Source organism: Anoplopoma fimbria, chromosome 4 (assembly GCF_027596085.1).
Source record: "Anoplopoma fimbria isolate UVic2021 breed Golden Eagle Sablefish chromosome 4, Afim_UVic_2022, whole genome shotgun sequence".
Classification (NCBI taxonomy): Eukaryota; Metazoa; Chordata; class Actinopteri; order Perciformes; family Anoplopomatidae; genus Anoplopoma; species Anoplopoma fimbria.
The window spans coordinates 18,941,622-18,953,999 of record NC_072452.1 but is presented as its reverse complement, the minus strand read 5'-3'; the positions used below and the strand labels follow the sequence as shown (position 1 = coordinate 18,953,999).

At 38.8% G+C, this 12,378-nt stretch overlaps 1 pseudogene; it reads right to left on the bottom strand.

Moving 5' to 3' along the window:
- LOC129089766 (ecto-NOX disulfide-thiol exchanger 2-like) overlaps positions 1-12,378 on the bottom strand; it is a 94,872-nt pseudogene that overhangs the window by 23,467 nt on the left and 59,027 nt on the right.

Here is a 12,378-nt window from a genome sequence, read left to right as displayed (position 1 = left end):
AAACTGTGAAAATAGTCTTTATCACATATTATTAACCTTTAACATAATGTTGTCACCCGGGATTTTCTTTTTTGTCCTAGGCTGATGGTCTCATTTAAGCAAAATTCTAAAGTCAGCATGCTAATATGCTCACAAGGACAATGCTAACATAGTAATGTTTAGCAGGTACAGCGCATTAGCATGCTAACATTTGCTGATAAGCAGGAAACACTAAGTACAAGTAACACAACTGCTAACTATATGAGAATGCCGTTGTCATTGTCATTTCACTTAGAATTTTGGACAAATAAACATTTTTAACATGATGATGTTACTGTACTTGAACAGTAAAATGATTACAAGAGTTACTACAACTCATGCTCCAGGGACCACAAATGTCTGCACCAAGTTTCATGGCAATTGATCACAAAGTTGTCAAAAACAAAGCTGTGGATCAACTGACAGTGACATTGCTGCTATTGCCGCTCTAGGGATGGAAATGTCAGTAAAAAAAACTGTTACTGTTTTGTTAATGTAATGCACACTCTGGTTTGCATTATTTCTTCATCTTTGTAAAGTGTCATTGAGCATCATACAAGTGCCTTACAAATACTTTAAATGCACTGTATTCAAGAACCTAATCTTCAATTTCCCACTTATTGTAAGAAGAATAGATCTTACTCTGTAGAAATTGCTGTTAATTCAAATAATAAAGCATACATATAAAAAATAGTGAAAGGGAATAAACGAAGAGAAATAACTTCGTTAGAGACTTATTGGATTTTGATTTGCTTCATTTGAGCAACTAAGAAAAAATCAACTATAAATTGTATCACCCATGATGTTGAAACAGAGTTATAGCCGTTATTCTGCTGCAGTCAGCCTGGTGTACAGATGGCGAGGCACTTTGTCTTATTACAGATACAGTGACGGAAACAACACCCAGCCTGACTCAGGCACCGAGAATAATTCAGGTGCTGATTTACACTTAGGTTGAACACAAGAGGCTCTTCAACACAGCAGCAGCAGTAACAAACCTCAGGATGTGAACAAACACTCACCTGGCGTGTTAAAAAACCTCTGATGCAAAGACAACTGTCAGCACACTGGGAAGCCAACAACAAAGTGTAGAGGCATGGTGCTCCGCCTTACAGCAAATCGATATTTGTGGGTTAAAGTGTAAAGTGTGATTAATGTATCAACACTGTAATGTGGACAGCTCCCAGCAGCGGTTCTGAATACTTGTTAATTTCATGATCTATTTCTGGAAAACGTATTAGCATTTACATAGATCTGCCGAACATGAATATTCACAAAGAATAAGGTCTCATTGACATTCAGCAGAGAAAATGCTTCAGCAATGTGCTGTGACAAAGCTTGATCTGCAATGACGTGCGTTGTCTGTGTGTGGATATAACACATTACACGGAGCGCTTCTGTGAGTGCATGTGTGTTTGTGTGTGTTTGTGTGTGTGAAATATCTGGTTGTAGATTAAACCTCAAACTCAACACTTTCTACATTCTGGCTTTAGGAGATTTTCAGCAGATCAAAACTTCACCAATCATGTCTACGCCTAACTCTGTACTATAAAAAACTACACAGAATCCATTCAACACGAATCTTCCCCATAATTAACGTGGTGTTTGTCTGACAGTTAATAATAATGAAAAATCACAAAGCCCTGTCAGTTTCTGAAAAGAGGATAAGATGGATAACCTCAATTTCATCCCCAAACATGCAACAATGCACTTATTTTCCTGTCTTTCTATATATGACAGCAAGACGCAAGTGGCGAGTCAGTTTTCAGCAGCAGAGGCATTAAAACTAACACTTAGTCACCTGCTCATCGAAGCCCCCAAAGACCAAAACCTTATCAAGGAGCACCTGGTATTAACATTTATGAACTTGCTTTCTGTTGTCTTTGCAATTACATCTGATCATCGGGTCTTTTCATTTACACTTTTTATTTATAAACATTCTTGTTATCTTCATTCTGCCTGAAAATGTGAAAATGTGACAAGCTTATTCCCGATAATATTTTCTCCAGTTTTTTAAGATATTTTAATCTAGCATCTGAAAAACTATGACACATTTGTATGGACATAATCCCCATAGTCCAATTCAAAATTATTTATTTTAAATATAAATATTTGTAAGTGAAACTATAGACTTATATTTTTGGTTAGGTCAGCATTTGTCACTCCTCACTTTTACTGTATAATTGGTTACTATTATTGTCACTTATTATCGTGCTGTGCATTAAAAGCTCTTTTTATTTTGCTTCTCCACTTTGTGATGAGCCTGGGTCAGATATGCGAGCAAAATATCTTAAAACTAAAGTTTTTAAAAAGGCTGCTGAAGATGTCTGGAGGTTTGTCATTTCTTGGTTTTAAAATCTGGTTCAATTGAATTTGTAATAGAATATCCCTGCACTAATCCATGCAATCTTAACTGATCACAAGAATAGAGCTCCCAGGAAAAACAAATGTCCTCCTTCCGAAGTCCATCAGGGTTCAATTTTAGGCCCTTGCTGTTAATTCTTCTTCTCTGCTATTAAAAAAACACTTTGGAAAAAGCCATGAGCACCGTTTATCTTTGTTTTACTTAACTGCAAAAGGTTCAAGAACAAAAAGTGTTGATTTGCTATAAATCTCCTTACTAAAACTACAAACAGCTACATACGTACGTGTAGATGCAGCTATGAAAATGAAGAAAAATGTAAAATACCAACCTTGTCCTGCAGGCACCAGATGTCCAGGTTCTTCCTGCTGAGCTTTGGAGAAATGGTCCCACGCCTTTTGTTTGGAAGCAGCGTGGAATACAGACACGATCTCCTCAACTGAGGGAGAAATGTGTAGATGTAGGGATGAGTGAAAGAGAGAGGTGGAACATATACATATACAAACAAATAGCATGACAGGGGTCCCATTGGAACTAATTTAAGTGCATTTTTTAATTATTGATACCATCATAAAAAAGACCACATGTTGTAAACACCTTCAGTCTCAAAATATATCTCCAAATAAAAAAATCTTGTCTCGATCAGTTTTTTATGTGTTGGCTTTTGATGATATTATAACAGCAAAGTTCTTACTTTGAAAAGTTGCCTAGACAGGTGCGTAGGATCAAAAACTCTTGACTTTGAAGAAACTATGTGTGGGATTCCTTGGTTCTTAAAAGTTTAATGATATGATATAATTTATAAAGGGGTGAGTTATTAATGCACCGTGCGGAGAAGCAAACCGGTTGCACTGTGTTGTTGTTCTATGCTTCTAACCATCTACAGACATAAAGATACCAGTTCTCCTCAACTATTAGCTTTTACACACCAAAAATGTAAACTCTGTCCCACTTATTATCTCAAATGGTGCAATTATGAGAGACACAGAAATGTTTGTTTTGGTTTGAAATAAGTTCTAATCAGGCGGCGCCCTACGGTTCTGCTGAGTGAAGCCAATGCAGTGTTGTCTTAAATCCTGCATTCTCTCTACTGACTAGCAGGAAGCGACTCCTCCGGTTACATAAAGAAAGTCAGATTTTACTGAAGTGTATGAGAAAATGACCGTACTTTTCACTTGATTTATGACCTCAGTATACATTGTAAACATGAGTTTATGGTCTAAATCTCTAGTTTAAAGTCTTCTTCAATACAGCGTGATGTTCATTCAGTAAATTATGGCCCCTTTTAGAGTCAAATAGACCCTATATGTATAGTATGCTTTATGGCGGGCTTACTGTTATTGACAGGTTGCTGCTGCTATCAGAGCCGTATCCCGGGTACCTACTTCCCTCCTCCGCATTCAAAATACGCTAATTTCCGTTCATCGGTTAAAAAACAACATGGCGACGGACGTATTCCAAGATGGCAACAGCGAATTTGCCAAACTCAAGGCTTCATAACGGCCGTCCACAAACCAATGGGTGACGTCATGATGACTACTTCCACTTCGTATATACAGTTCATGGTTCTAATAGAAAGGCCCACTAGAGATCCCTAGTTTCTTAGGAAAAATGCTAAGAGCTAAAACTGGCCACTGTCCTTCATTTATCGGAAGACAATGTTTCAGATAAAAAACATAATCTGGGATTAATTACTTTTAATGTGGAACATTATTAAATCATTTTCACATTTATTTCCTAATATTGTGTACTGTAACTTGATGGGACCATCAATGAAAACATTAGCAGCATCTTCTGGCCCCAAAATACATTTTATATCTTGTAGCAGTCTAAATTTGCAATTCTATGGAGTGAAGAGGGCCTAAAATTGGAAATAGGATGTTGTTCCTCGAGTGCAAATTGCATGAAAGCTTGCTTGAGTTTTTGGATAGAGCAGATGGTGGGTTGACTCAAAAGCAAATAAAAAACAAAACCCAACAAAACTCTTCCCTAAGGCAAGGTAAGAAACTTTTAACCAAAGAAGCAGCATCCTCTGTGTGACACAAAGCAATAGGGTTTACAGGAAACCTGGTTCTAATTTTGAGAGTCATTTGAGAAATAGGACATAATGTTCAAAATGTTTACCAGCCAAACATTAAATGACATTGCAGTTGGGAGCCATGAAGTCACAGTCGTCTCACATTGGCAAATGTGCATTTGATTAGTATGGTTTGTCATACAACAAACAGCCCACATCGATTGTTGTTTGCTCAGAGGAGAAAAATGCAGCTCAGATCAGACAGAAGAATCGTATCGTAAAACATCCATCCATCCATCCATCCATTTTCCGTAACCTACTTATCCAATTAAGGGTCGCAGGGGTGCTGGAGCCGATCTCAGCTGTCAATGGGCGAAGGCAGGGTTCACCCTGGACAGGTCGCCAGTCTGTCGCAGGGCTGACATATAGAGACAAACAACCACTCACACTCACATCCACACCTACGGGCAATTTAGAGTCTTCAATGCACCTAAGCTGCATGTCTTTGGACTGTGGGAGGAAGCCGGAGAACCCGGAGAGAACCCACGCTGACACAGGGAGAACATGCAAACTCCACACAGAAGGTTGTCCAGCCCGGGAATTGAAACCCGGGCCCCTCTTGCTGTGAGGGACAGTGCTAACCACTACACCACCGTGCAGCCACATCGTAAAAGATGAGTTTAGATATTTAAGACTTATTTGAGATAGGCCTGTTTAAGGCATTTATGTCCTATTATCTAACACAACCTGCATGGTGGCAATGTGGTAGACCAAAAGAAATTAAAATAATACCTACATTTATACCCTCATTTAATTTCTTATCATTTCAGTTATTTAAGTAGCAAAACTGTTTTCAGCATGAAAGTTATTTTAAAGAAAGAACTGTTTGAAAGAGGTAACTAATCACTCACCTGTAGCAAATGTCTTTTGTGATTCCTGTAAAAGGCCAGTATGTATCAATCAAGAATTCTAAACACTTAGGAATTCATAAGATGCCAAGATAAACAATTTATTTATGGTTTTTTTTGCTGACTGGCTGCCTTCCTTCCTCCTCTGGAGAGACCATTGTGGCACTTTGGAGGCTATCTTGTTAGACTAGAGCGGGAGACAGTGAACTCAGCATTTCATCTGAATAGATTACCTCCATCACTCAATGCAATAACATTATAAAAAACCAACAAGCTTGCTGTAGAACTCCATGCATCGTGCCACTCTATCCTGACTACTATTGATGTTCAGGGTTAGAACTGCATTCGCTCTGGGCTAGATTGTGGTGTATTGATATTACCGTTTCCCTCCAAGGCCTTCAACGTTTATGTTATGGCTGTATAGAGAGGTTCTTATATTGGACACTACATTTAAGCCTCAGAAAAAATGTGTGCATATAAGTGTATGTGTGAATTACAGTGGGTGTTGACATTAATAATATATTTATTCCCAAATTACTTGGTTACAGTTTCATAGGTCAATGGGGAATGGTGGACCAGAGCAAAATACTGCTTTGTTTTCATAATCACTGGCGTATATGTTCAGTGTATTCACATGTATTTCATAAAAAAATAATCTAAATGTGTGTTTAAATACAAGCACATGATGTGTTTTCCTAGGCTACAGCTATATGGTAGATATATGAAAGTAAGTATGTATTTATTAATATGGTATTGTTATGACCGGTGCTAAATCCCTGATATCACTTTAATACTACATTTAAAATAAGATAATCCAGCATTGACATTATCAGAATTTATGGTAAGCCTATTTACATTATTACTTTGTCTCTCTACCCAACAGGCTTCAAGTGGCCAAAATATTGGCAGAAAATAATAAAATCCAATTGCAACAAATTGAATAAAATGCAGATTCCCGTGTATTTATCCACAATATGCTGCCCCGGCCATTTCTCTTACGGTTCCAAAAACACTTATTACACACAGTATTGAGGTTTAGTGCTAGTAGCGTTTTAAACAATAAATTATATTTGGTAATGTTACGATGGTTGGATAGTTATGAGGAGCCATCTACACCAAGAGGCACTACAAAGTTATTAAACATGTCATCTTACCATCCGATCGCAGCATGTTAACGGCTAAACTGCTGCGATCGGATGGTTTTATAGTTCCACATCTATAAGCCATCAGTGACTGGTAGAGGTACATTATGAAAATGGTCTGAAATAACTTTGTAGTGCCGCTTGGTGTAGATGGCTCCGCTATGAGGACAACTGCTGGTCGGACTCGGCAAATAAAATCTCATGTCGACAGTTTAAAAAAAAAAATAAAATACTCTCACTGCCAGGAGGGTAGACAAAGGTCTGCACAAAGTTGAAATTCATTAATATTAGTTAATCTTGAGAGCTCATTAAACCAATCTGTCTGTCTGTTAGCTGGCTAACTATTCTGTTCTTGATTTAATTCATTATTATTATTTCTTTTTTTTAGTATTCCATGGTTCAATATGCAGTGCGGACCTGTGTGTACCCATTCTGCCAGTGAGAATAATAACAAAAACACTCTTAATGTGCTTTTTGTACACCAACCAGCTGGTCTCAAACTGCTTACAGCTCCTCACATCTCCAAAAATAGTCAGTGTTAATTTCCAAATAGGTGTAATTTAGTTAACTAACATTCATTGGGAATCCAAATGGAAACTTTCTTGCCTGTGAAACTATTAAACTTACTAACTGTGCTTTTTAAAGTTTTAATCCTTTTTTGGGGGGGTTGTAAAGGATGATAAGCTGGCGACGCTAAGCAAAGTATTTGCACTTCCGCTCTTAAATGAAAGTGAGAATACTAAATGACGCAATGCAGAAGCACCCTAGTACATGCAAAGAGTCAAAGGCTAAGGCTCAATACAATGCTAGCGCCCAACCCTATGGTGAGATGTGTCTTGGTCTTGGCAGCCAAACATAGAGCACCCTTTCTTCGATGGCAGAAGTATGGGTGAAAATCTGAGACAACAGAGGAAGAGGATGCTCTAATTTGGCCTTTTCCTCCTCCTCTCTGGAAGCACTGAGTGGTGAAACAAGCCCCCAGGAGACCTCACCTATGTTTAGATGGAAGGCAGTCAAGCCTAGCAGGCCGTGTCAGAAAACTAGCTGTGGTCAGGGACACGACAGCATGTGGTAGTAGCAACTCTCCTGATCAGGTTTTTCCTTTTCCCCGCTAACAGGGACACAACGATACGGTCTCGTATTCACTGACCAGTTAGCAGAAACAGGTGCGAAATGGGAAGACAGCACTTTTTTAAATGGAGGAATGTCTTAGAAGCAATGGCAGGTCCAAGAAAGACTAAAAGTGGTGCCAATATATAAAACTCCTCTGATTGACAATACTTGTTTGTTGTGATTTTGGGGCAGGAAATGCTGTCAAATAACCAAGTAAATCCATCTCTGCCACCTGTTAAGTGATGTAGGTGATCCATAACATTCAGTTACATTTTAAGGGATTACACACAACATTTGCACGAAGCTAGTCTTTGCAAAAAATGTGCATGACCACCAAACAGGGTATACATGTATAAATTACACAATAGTATGCAACCCAGGATGTACATTGGATGCAGCTGCATTCTGATGACATTTCCATAGCGGATTAAAAGTTTTACTGGATCACATGTGTTGTTGCTATTGTATTCGGTAAACTGAGAGGCAATAGGCGTTTTTGCTTTAACTTATCATTATGAATTAAATGTTGATTGCACAATGTAATGGATATAGAATAAATACACTATTAGTGTTTAGTTTGGTTCCTTATAAGCATCCCTGTCACTATGAAATTATGTCTGCCACAGAGTATGATCTCTTGGAAGGAAGGAAGTCAACCATTGATCAACCAAACCAGGGAAAGGATAGCTTTTGTTTTCCCCCACTAGCTATCTAAAACCATCTCCTGGTGACAGACGATGAATCACCATAGTAATTTGTATTGTAATATAACTTTGTTGCTGGAAAAATCTATTGGCCAAAAGAAAAAAAACAAAGAAGGCAAAGATAAATTGTCTGTTCCCACTTGTAAAAAAAATAAAATAAAATCAAGGGGACAATGTCAAGAGCTTTTCAATGAAGGTAATTCTCCTCAAGGTGACAGAAGTGATAATGCCTTTAATAATGTGTCCTTGGATGGCAGGCTCTGACAAAAGCAGAGCCGGGTAAATATGGATGTGTGTTTTGTTCACAAGTGTGGTGTGTAAAACTGCCTCATGGGAGACAAATCTCAGTGTTGACATTTGTATGGGAGGATGTACGGCGAGCGAAAGACAAATTCATGAAAAGAAATGAGGGTCTGTATGGATCATTGTGTTGGATGTGGATGGCCTCTAATGAGAGAGAAACACATAAAGAAAGAGAATGAGGGTAACTGACGGAGAGAGATAGTTACAAACAATGAGAGAGGCAGAGAAAGAGAAAGTCCTAGGAGGTTGTAACCCACTGCAATCAGCGCTTTTGAAACCTGTACGATGGATGTAAGTATCAATATAAGCAAGCCGATCAATATTCATCCGGGATTTCAGGGGACAGATCCTCTATTGTTGTTATCTGCCATTCAACCAACCATTCATAGTTTGGTCATGTTACACATGTTGTATACGTTGTAATGCATCAGATAAAATGGAAAGACGAGGGTAGTGGTGCATGAAGATGACAACCTGAAGGAATGCAAGGGATACAAGGTAGAGGGACAAACTTTAAATTCTCAAACATTTCTTATGTTTAGAACAACTTTATCATGTCTTATGTAATAATAATGAGTGCTTTGTACTTATATTGTACAGTAAAATAAGAGGGTTTTGTATGTTGTATGGATTGTAAAGTCCCTTGAGGCAAATTGTTATTTGTGATATTATGCAAAATAAATATCAAATGACCGGACTTCTTATCGTCAGAGTCAGTTTCTTCCTGGAAGGAGTTTTTGTTTTGTTTTTAATTGGCCCAAACCAATTAGTAGTGAGCTGATGTATCTGTCCTACTGACATCATTTCCAGTTGACTTCGAGGTTGTTTAGCAGTTTACTTAATGTCTCAGGTTAATCAAAGAGTCATGTTGATTTACAGACAGATTGATCTCATCCACGGCTTTTTGCAATTTCTCTCTTATAAGTGTTGTGGGTGTGGCTCACTGTGAAGAGTCATTTTTGTTAACAAAAAGGTTGGCAGTTCAATCCCTGCCTTCTACTGTGTGCATGTCAAAGTGTACTTGAGCAAGACACCAAACCCCAAAGCTTCCCCCCCTATTGTTTTAAATGGGATCAATGCAGTGATTGAATTTCTATCTACCTATCGTATCCTATCGTATCCTATTGTATCTTATCGTATCTAGTAAGCCTTTACAAGTTTAGTTATACTTTTAATTCCATTGTAACACGTAAAGTATTCCTCGCTTTCTTTCTGTGTGTGAGTGTGAGTGTGTGAAAAGTGTGAAAGAGAGAGAGAGAGGAAGTATGTTGTTAAGTGTATGTGTGAAAATGTGTGGGTTAGAGCATATTTATGTCATGGTATTTCTCTCCAGCTATTTGAGCATTTGATATGCCGTGTACAGAGCGGTGACCTGTGATAACACGGCAGACTGCAAAGTGTCATGGGAATCACTTCAGCGTAGCGTGGTCAATTGCACCTGTTACCCATGTATAGCAATAACTGAATCGTAAATTCTGAAGGATGGAGCGCTATTCTCCTGGGGATGTGACATAGGATAAATAGTTTACCGAGAGCATGTATGTGTGATTGAGAGGGACACGCTCAACGAGCTTACACGCTCTTTAACCTGTGAACTCACTGGTAAAATCCTGTTTCTGTGACTGGTGGCCAATTTTCCATGTGAAGATGACACAATTTGCCAACACATTTTGGCCTTAATTACAACTCAAGTGGGAACAAAAGCAACCACAACTCTGAACAGGGGCGGCTGTGGCGTAGTGGAGAGCAAAGTAGTTCTCCAATCAGAGGGTCGGTGGTTCGATACCCGGCTTCGGCAGTCGATGTGTCCTTGGGCAAGACACTTAACCCCAAGTTGCTCCCGAAGGCTTGCCATCGGTGTGGACTGGATGTTGCATGAATGTTAGTTAGAGTCTGATGGTGGCACCTTGCATGGTAGCCCTGTCATCAGTGTGCGAATGGGTGAATGATATGTAATATACTACTGATTGTAAGTCGCTTTGGATAAAAGCGTCTGCTAAATGACTGTAATGTAATGTAATGTAATGAATAGTGTCCAATAAGCAAGCCTTGGTCACGGTGTTCATAGCCAGCGTTAGATTGGAGATTAAAAATCCCACTTCACTAATAATCACAAAGGAAACATTTATTGGTAAATAGAAAACTTCCTCTCTGAATATACTGTATTTCTGTGACTCCCAGACGGATATTCAATGTGTTCATTTCTAAGTTTGCTTGACTCACAGTATGTCAAATTCTGGACAGAGCTTCATGACATGTGTCCCGAGTTTCACCTTTAAACACAAGCATGAACTGTGGAGGCATAAAAGCTGCATCAGTTGAAATCAAAGATCCTTTTATTTTGTCCCAAATGGCTCGGCCTGCTCAAATCAAATTTCAAAGGCTTGCTTATTAATGTGTCACCAGTAACTTCAGTGTGATCTTTTTTTTCTCATTTTGATCTGTCTTTTAGTGTTGTGGTGCTACATTTATGCAATAATTGCATCTCCTGTTGAGGGAAACAAATTGTTTTTGTGTTTTAATGACCTTAAATAAGTAGAAAAGTATTTGTTTGTTTCTTCTTTGCTTTTTTAAAATCACAGCTTGACTTTTTTCGACCCATGTTACATTAAATTAAATTAAACTTTGATTTTCTCGTATGTCTCCAAGGTGAGCCAAGAATAAAATTATTTTTTAAAAGTCTTGATGAATTGAAGGAAATGTTTTACAACAGCAAAACTATATTTAAAACATCTTAGGCTCACTTCTTCCTAAACACATGCATCCTCACTAAAACAACACTTTGGGGTCGCACAGACAAATAGCATGCCTCCCTTTCATATATACAATACATACATGTTCTACAAAAGTGTACTACAATACAAGTAAGTGAATTGTATTTAAGCATGCACTGTGCAGCTGACCGGCAGGACTCACATTGAGCCAGTATGGTGGCCATCGCAGTCTTGAACTTCTCTTCCACCTCCTTCTCATGCTGACTCTTCTCGCTCGTCAGGCGGCGGATGTGTGCCGTTGGAGGACTGGATCATGGAGTAGAAGTTGTTGGCGTACCTGCGCCTCACTTCACCTCGATCCAGCCAGTTCGACCGCTTCAGGAAACATATTGTCATGTAGGGAAGAAGGGAGGAGAGGAGGTGGAGAGAGCCAGAGTCTGGGTCAATATGAGCATGGTGAAATAAAAAGAAAAATTTCCATCAGTGGATTTGCTGTCATCTGGGCAGAGGTGAAGGAGAGAGGAGTCTACATTAGAACGGTTGAGAAAAGTGGGCGGAAAGTAGAAAGAGGAAAGGAGGGAAAGAAATCAATACCACAGAAGTATAATAACAGAACAGCATGTGCCAACTAAAATCTTGTCTGGCCAAAAAGGTACAGAAGTAGAGAGTAATGGTGATCAGGATCAAATAAAAGCTGCCTCTGCAGATTTGCTCTGAACAATTTGATGCTGAGAGACATGCAGGGGGGCAACAAGTTCAACCCGAATAAGAAAAAGATTTCATATGTACGCATGAGAACAGAAGAGAAGTACAAAAAACCATCTCAAGTGCTGAAATTCAATTTAATTAATGTTTGTGCAGTATTTTTAAAGTTTGTGCAAGCTGTCGTAGCAACATCTATTGGAGATGGGTGCTGGGTGTCTCCAGGTCGCACATACGAGTGTCTGAGAGGAAATAATGAGGACATGATGATGACGAAATGAAAATAACTTCAAGAACTTGCTGTCGTCTCGGGATGAAATGCAAAGAAAATTGTCATATCTATACACTGAACATAAAAGAGCAGGAGGTTAAATAAGAAGAACGGCGGCCGGGTT